The 7,150-nt window shown below is 54.4% G+C and overlaps 1 long non-coding RNA gene across 1 annotated transcript; it reads left to right on the top strand.

Annotated features, from left to right (window-relative positions):
• The first annotated feature begins 100 nt into the window (after window positions 1-100).
• LOC106148460 lies at window positions 101-4,822 on the top strand. Its single transcript, XR_001233911.1, has 3 exons — window positions 101-199; window positions 3,921-4,102; window positions 4,733-4,822. It is a non-coding gene; the product is annotated as an uncharacterized LOC106148460 (long non-coding RNA).
• The last annotated feature ends 2,328 nt before the right edge of the window (window positions 4,823-7,150 follow it).

Here is a 7,150-nt window from a genome sequence, read left to right as displayed (position 1 = left end):
TCAGCGCTTTGCGGGCTGTGATTGTTACGTAACCAGTGTTAGTGTCAGGCCACCTGAACGTGGAGGAGGGCCTGGGGGCTGTTGGAGAGGTCTACAGTGAACAGGGGAAGCTGGCGGGGGTGGCACGCTTGTCATTCCCGGCTGCTCCGGATAGACAGGAGGATCGCCCCACAAATTGGAGACTAGCGTGGGCAACACGGTGAGCCTCCACCCACCTCCCAAATAAATAGCCGGGCATGACAGCTCACATCTGTAATTGAACTACTCAGGAGGCTGAGGCAGGAGAATTAAAAGTTTGAGGCCAGCCTAATCAATTTAGTGATACCCTGTGTCAAGAGTCTAGGGATGGGGGCTGGGGATTTAGCTCAGCGGCACAGCGCCCACCTGGCAAGCGCAGGGTTGTGAGTTCGATTCCTGGTACTGAAAGAAAAAAAAAAAAAGAGTCTAGGGATGTAACTCGGTGGAGTGCCTTGGGTCCATCCGCAGTACTGGGAGGGAGTAAAAACGGGTGTAGCTTAGTGGTAGAGCATTTGTCTAGATTCATGAGGTGCAGGTTCAACCCCTAGTACCAAAAAACCCTGAAACAAAACCCCCAAACAACAAAGCATTGCTTTATAGAGCTGGCGGTATACTTCACAAGTGCTTGCCTAGTATACACAAGACTTTAGTTTTGGTTCACAGCGTTGCAAATAATACAAGTGGCTGGGCGTGGTGAAAATCACCCAAGAATTTGAAGCTTGCCTGGCCTGCACGTTGAGCATTATAGTTCAGGCTGGCCTCGAACTCAAAGCAGTGCTCCTAACTCAGCCTCCCAAATGCTGGGATTACAAGTGCCACACCCAGCATATTGATGGTCTCGGGCGGGGGCTGTCATCATAGGCTCTGTGCCAACTGGTGACCCAGAGCCTCCGGGGGCCCAGTCCAGACTTCCTGGGTCAGCCTTGAAGCCAAAGGACTCGTCTCCGCCTTAGAAGAGATGAAGGATCCTCCCCGGAGATGACATTTCTGGGCTGGTCCAAGGAAGAGCCTGAGGCAGAGGATTCTAAATGAGGTGGTTGTTCAATCCTGTGAATGCCCCTGCCAAGTTCTGTCCCCAGCGATGCTCACATTGACCCACCATGGCGGTTACACCTCCCCAGAGCCCTGCGTGCTGGAAAACCTGGCCCCAGAAAACTGAAAACAAAATGTTCCTGGGTTATTTATAAATGAAACCAGTTCCCTGTTGTTCTCAACATCCACTCTTGACTTTCTCCTCCAAGGAGCTCAAAGTCCTGGAAGAAAAGGGTCTCCCTCCCTCCCTGGTGAGAGTTTCTAGGGGCCTGGAGTTAGTTCCCCCAGTTACCCAGAGTTGGGCCACTTCCTTATCTTGTAATGTCCCGAATTGTGAAAATGTCCTTTCTTTCTTTTGTGTTTCTTCCCTACTTGCTGTTTGGTGGAAAAGTTTTGTGAAATGTAAATGAAACGTTTCACTTTTGGTTCCGCTGGCCGCTGACATTTCACTGTCCCCTGGGTCCTGGGCCAGCTGATAGGGGTCATCTCGGAAACTGCCCATCCCCCCTCCCAGCGATTTCCTCTTCAATTAGCAGAGCCACCTGCACCATGGAGCCTGCTGAGTCTCCTCAGAGCCAGGCCTCTCCTGCCTCCTCCCCTCCCTCCAAGCAGTCCCCCAGCACCCGGGTCCAGGGGCGTGTCTACAATGTCCCTAAAGACAACTTTAAAAAAAAAAATTAAAAAATTTAAAAAGGGAGTTTTTCTCCAAATATGGCAGAAGAATCGGGCTGGGAAAAACCAAAAAACACATATCCTTCTCCCTGAGAGAAGTGGCTGTTCATTCTTCCCACAGAGAAAGTTTGTGTGTAAGCATGGGTTTTTGTTCTTGCAGTCGAGGAAATTTGGCCAGCATATCAGTTTTGCCAAAACAAGGTAAAGAACTGGGGAAGTAGCTGGGCATGGTGGTGCACACCTGTAACATGTATGCTTCCAAGGAGGCCAAGCCAGGAGGCTCGCAAGTTCTAGTTCTGTCCCCCAGAAATTGGGTAACTAAGCAATTTTGCAAGACCCTGTCTCAAAACAACTTTAAAAGTGCTGGAGGGGGAAAAAAAACAAACAAACAAAAAAAACCTAGGGACTGGGGATTTAGCTCAGCGGCAAAACCAAAATGCCTGCCTGGCAAGCGCAAGGTCATGAGTTCGGTTCCTAGTACCGGAGGAAAAACAAAACAAAACAAAACAAAACAAAAAGTGCTGGAGGGGGTGGTGTCGATGTAATTTGTAACCCTGGCACTTGGGAGGCTGAGGCAGGAGGGTCGACACCAGGTTCCTAGGCTGAGAGAGAGAGAAGCTGGACCTGCAGAATCTGACCACTCAAAGCTGTGAGGTGGAGCAGGTGAAAACGCAAAGATGGCTTCAAGCCTCTTTCCCCAGGCACAGGTCAGAGTGGCCCCAGGAAGCCTGTGAGTCCTCTGTGGCCCTTTTGCTCCCAGGTGATAGGTGTGCTCATTTCCCAGGGCAGTATGTCACGTGCAGAGACCTCTGAACACTTACGTAAGAGGACTACAGTTCGGGTGCTAACTAGGGTTAGGTGTCCCACTGTAGCCTCAGGTGATCACAGGTGGGACCTCTGGGAGGTGCTTGGATCATGAGGCCTACAGCTGGGGCTGGGGATTTAGCTCAGCGGCAAAGCGCCTGCCTGGCAAGCACAAGGTCGTGAGTTCGGTTCCCGGTACCGGAGAAAAACCAAAAACCAAAAAAAAAAAAAAAAAAAAATGAGGCCTACAGCTGACTTGCTGTTCCAGGCAGAGTCTGGTCAGAAGAGGTGGTCATGGGTGTGGCTTGGAGGGGTTTATCTTTCCGTGCAGCTCCTTGACTTTCTGCTCTCTGGATACCTTGTCAAGAGCAGTTTCTCTTCCACTATGCTCTCTGCCTTCCCATTCTGTCCTGGAGCCAGTGGATGATGGCCTGAGCCTGTATAAACTGAACCAAATCTTTCCTCCTTGCCGGGGATATAGCTCAGTGGCATAAGCACCTGCCTGGCAAGTGCAAGGTCCTGAGTTCGATTTCTGGTACCAAAATAAATAAATAAATACATCTTTCCTCCTTTAAATTGCTGGTGTCAGGCTGTGCATGGTAGTGCACGCTTGTAATCCCGTAACTCTAGAGGCTGAGGCAGGATTGCCATGAATTCGAGGCCAGCCTATGCTACGTGGTGAGTTCAAGAACAGCCTGAACTACATAGGGAGACCCCATCTCAACTACCCCCAAAATCTCTATGGTGATAACAGCAGGGGGACTTGGCAGGGTCTGGAGTGCTCCTTGCCCTGCATGGATGAAATGGTAGGTGTGAGCTGGGCGTGGTGGCACACACTTGTAATCCCAGCACGCAAGAGGTTGAGGCAGGAGGATCGTTTCAAGTTCGAGACCAGCCTGAGCTACAAAGTGAGCTCAAGGCCAGCCTGAACTGCATAGCAAGACCCTGCCTCAGAAAGACCAAAAAAAAAAGGAAAAAAGAAGTGGTATGTTCTCCAGTCCTTAGCAGCCTAACATGACAAATGAGGTACCGCAGCTGCTCCTTTAATGGTCATGTTCTGAGCCCATTTTTTGTGTATTTGGTCACGGCCCTCCTCATGTCCCCACCAGGTACTTAGGGGGTGGTTCTGGAGGTCTGCCCTGTCCTGTCCCAGCTGTGTCTCCCTCACCATGGCCTGTCCCAGGCAGCTGCCCTGAGCCTCAGCGCGGGCCTCCCGGGCCAGCAGCAGGAGGGGAATCCTGTCTCCAGCAGTATGTCACACTCAGCATCGGCCGGGGCCCAGCACATCTTCAGACCCCGTGCCTCACACCCACGCCCCAGTGGGGCCAGACCTCTTGCCCACAGCCCCCTGCCAGGCTCCTCCTCTGGCCTGACATCCCCACCCCCACCCCAAGTTTCCGTGCAGGTCGCCGAGCACAGGGGGTCACTGAGCAGCCCGACTGCTGCTGTCTCCCATCGGCCTCTTGGTCCAGTACGTCCTGAAGTACATGGCTGGTGAGGGCTCCTCTGAAAGTGCACCAGAGGCCACAGCCTCCACCCAGGCCCTTGGCTGCCCCAGCTCTGCACTCCCAGAACAGTGAGTAGGGGATCCCCAAGGGCTCAGGGCTGAGACTAGGCCTTTTTCTCCTGCTCCTTCAGCTGGGTCCCCTGCCCCTTCTGTGACCTCCCCCAGAAACACTTCTCTGGCCCTTTGGTCACTGTGACAGAATTGCAGGATGTCCCCGCACTGCCACTGCCCTGGGACACATACTCAGAGCAGCCCTGGCCCTGTGAGTGAGGGGAGGAGGTCCTGCGGGGGGTGTTGGACGCACAGCTGCCCTTACACACACAAGGTTGTGCCCCTCGGCGGAACTGCTTACCGAGCTCCTTAAAAGCAGTGTTCAGCATGTTAACTATTGATGGATATGAATAAAGTTTCTCTATATGGATACTGATGTATTTTTATTTTTGCAACTTTTTGGAAAGTTTCACATTTGCCTAAAAGAAAAACACAAAGGCCTGTATCCCTCCTGCACGCCCCATGTGGTCTGGCCAGTGTCCCATCTGCTGCCCAGTGACCGAGCAGTGCCCGGAGAAGGGCTGAGGCTGGAATCCGGGGTGTTGCAACACTCACCGCAGCTCTGCTCCTTTGGTAACCCTGGGTAGGGGTTGCAAAGACCAATTATTGTAAAAAGGAAAAAGTAAAAATATCCTATTCGTGCACCAGAGCTCTGCAGAAGTGACTGGAAGTGCAGGAACCAGGGCTCCAGAGCCACGTGGGACCAGCAGGACACAGCAGCCCCATTTGTAATCCCAGCACCCTGGGAGGCTGAGGCAGGAGCATTGCACATTTAAAGCTCAGACTGGGCTATGTAGCAACTTAGACCCTGTATCAAAATAAAAAATAAAATGAGAGCTGAGAATGTGGTTCCGAGGCCCTGGGTTCAATCCTCCGTACTGGGAGAAAACAAACAAACAAAAAACTGCAAAGGAACCGGAGTATTTGGGGCTGTGGAGCTGGGAATTAACCCCAGAGACCGGAAGGGAGCAGTCACTGTGCCATCACGGCAGGATCGTGCTGACCTGGGGACTCGTGAGGACGCGTCTGGGGGTCCTGCAGGGCCAGGAGGTCCTTTCTCCACTCCCGTGGCTGTTGCACAAGGAACCGGCACTGGATAGAGAATCCTTGGGGAGACAGCAGGCGCTGCTCAGGCTGGGCTGGAGCAGGGGCCGCACACCGAGCGGTGGCCAGCGCGCCCTCTGGCGGCGAGTGCAGGGACCAAGTTGTAGGGGCGCGAGCCTGCACCCTCCCGCCCAGGGATTCTGTATCTTCGCGCTTGTGGCTTATTTCCAGGCTTCCCTGCAGCAAAAGCTGAGCTCCAGTTCGCCCCTCTCAGTACTCCTCTACGTGTGTGTGTGTGTGTGCGCGCGTGCGTGTGCTCTGAACGACATCCCCACCCCTTTATTATTAATTTTTTTTTTATTTTGAAACAGGGTTTAGATCACTAAGTTGCCTAGGGTAGCCTCAAACCTGTGATCTTCCCTCAGCCCCTCGTGTGCTGGGATCGCAGGCATGCACCAGCAGGGCTGGTCTCAGGAATCTTTCTTGAGCTAGGCCGCTAGACTCTGACCATGCCTTGCCCCTCGGTCCTTTAAGAAGCAGTTGGGACTCAATTCAGGTTAGCGTAGCTGTTTCACAAATGTGCCGTGATGACAGTGCTGGCCACGACTGGCATCTGCCTCAGGCCTCCCACCACCCACCCTGTGCCAACCACTCCGCCAGGGCCTGGTGCCTCCCCAGGCATCTCCGTTCTCGGATGCTGCCCGTCCTCCAGGGCGTATTTGTGTCCAAGGCTGCAAGAAACAAAGAGGCAGTGACTGCCACTGCCAGGGGCCCACAGGGCCCAGGGAAAGGCATTGGTTAGTGAGGGTCAAGGGTCCAGGTCACAGGAAACTGGATCTGCCTTTCCCCCCAGGTGGGAGGGTTGTGGGATGCGTTGGGTAGAGGCAGGTGGAGGACAAAACCCAGGGCCAGGGACTGTCCGACACCCCGTTCAATCCCAAGCCAGTGTCTCAGGCCTGGGGCCCCACACCCGCAGAAAGGTCAGAGTACAGCGCCCCGCTGTTTGCCGAACACCTACTGTGTGGAGGGTAGGGAACCAGGCCCAGGAAGATGAGTAAGTGGTGGACTTTGCTCTCATGGAGTCTGAGACTAGCACGGGGTAAGATAAGCTCGCAGAACTCCTTAGCTCTGCAGGGAGGGAGATAAGGGTGTGGGCGTGGCCCACAGAGCTGGGTGCAGGTAGAGGTGCAGGCTCTGTGGCCCGGAGGCATCTCAGCTGGACCTCAGCAGGGCAGATGGGGCCCAGGGATCCAAACGACAGGGCAGCAGGAAGGAAGCTACTCATGGAAAAGGGCCGAGCAGGGGTCAGTCATTTGCTGCAGCAGAGGTCCTTGGAGGGAGCAGGTCCCACCTGCTCTGTGACTTTAGCGGTGCTCGCCGCCCTGGGGGGCCTATGCCTCAGGCCTGAGGGAGCTCTTGCAAAGGTGCCCGAGGGACCCCGGGAGACAGGAGCCAGTGCCTGGCACACAGAGGGCTCCATCGTTCATTCCTGTTATTAAGCAGGGTTGTTTTTTTTTGTTTGTTTCAGTTTTTTAAAATTTTATTTCTTAGCAGCAGAAATCTTTTTTTGTAACATGGAAATTTGCCCGGAACCTCATTGGATAAGCGAGGGTGGGATTTTGCTGTCACGGAGGGAGGCAGGGGTGGGCAGGGCTGTCCTTGGCTGCTCTCCCCAGTCACTTACAGCCTCAGGAGGAGTCTGGGGTCCAGGCTGCACCCCAGGCAGGTGAGGCTGGCAGGGAAAGGTGAGAGGAGCACCGGAGGGGAGGCTGGCTCAGGTCCCCACCCTCGGTGGGGGTGTCTGACGGAGCCTGACCCTCAAGGCCACGCTGGACATGGGGAGGGGCGTGCATCTGCAGCAGAAGCTAGGCTGGGGGTCTGCTCAGCAGACGTTCCTTGAGCGAGCGCCCGGCCCTTGCAGGGTGGAGGCCAACCTCATGGCGGTGGGGACAGTGGGAACACAAGTCCAAACTGTGCTGGGCTCCCTGAGGAGCCCCAGGAAGCACAGGAACTTGGGGTGCC

The sequence above is a fragment of the Chinchilla lanigera genome, unplaced genomic scaffold (assembly GCF_000276665.1).
Source record: "Chinchilla lanigera isolate Chin_1 unplaced genomic scaffold, ChiLan1.0 scaffold00021, whole genome shotgun sequence".
NCBI lineage: Eukaryota > Metazoa > Chordata > Mammalia > Rodentia > Chinchillidae > Chinchilla > Chinchilla lanigera.
This window is presented reverse-complemented; position numbering and strand designations above follow the sequence as displayed.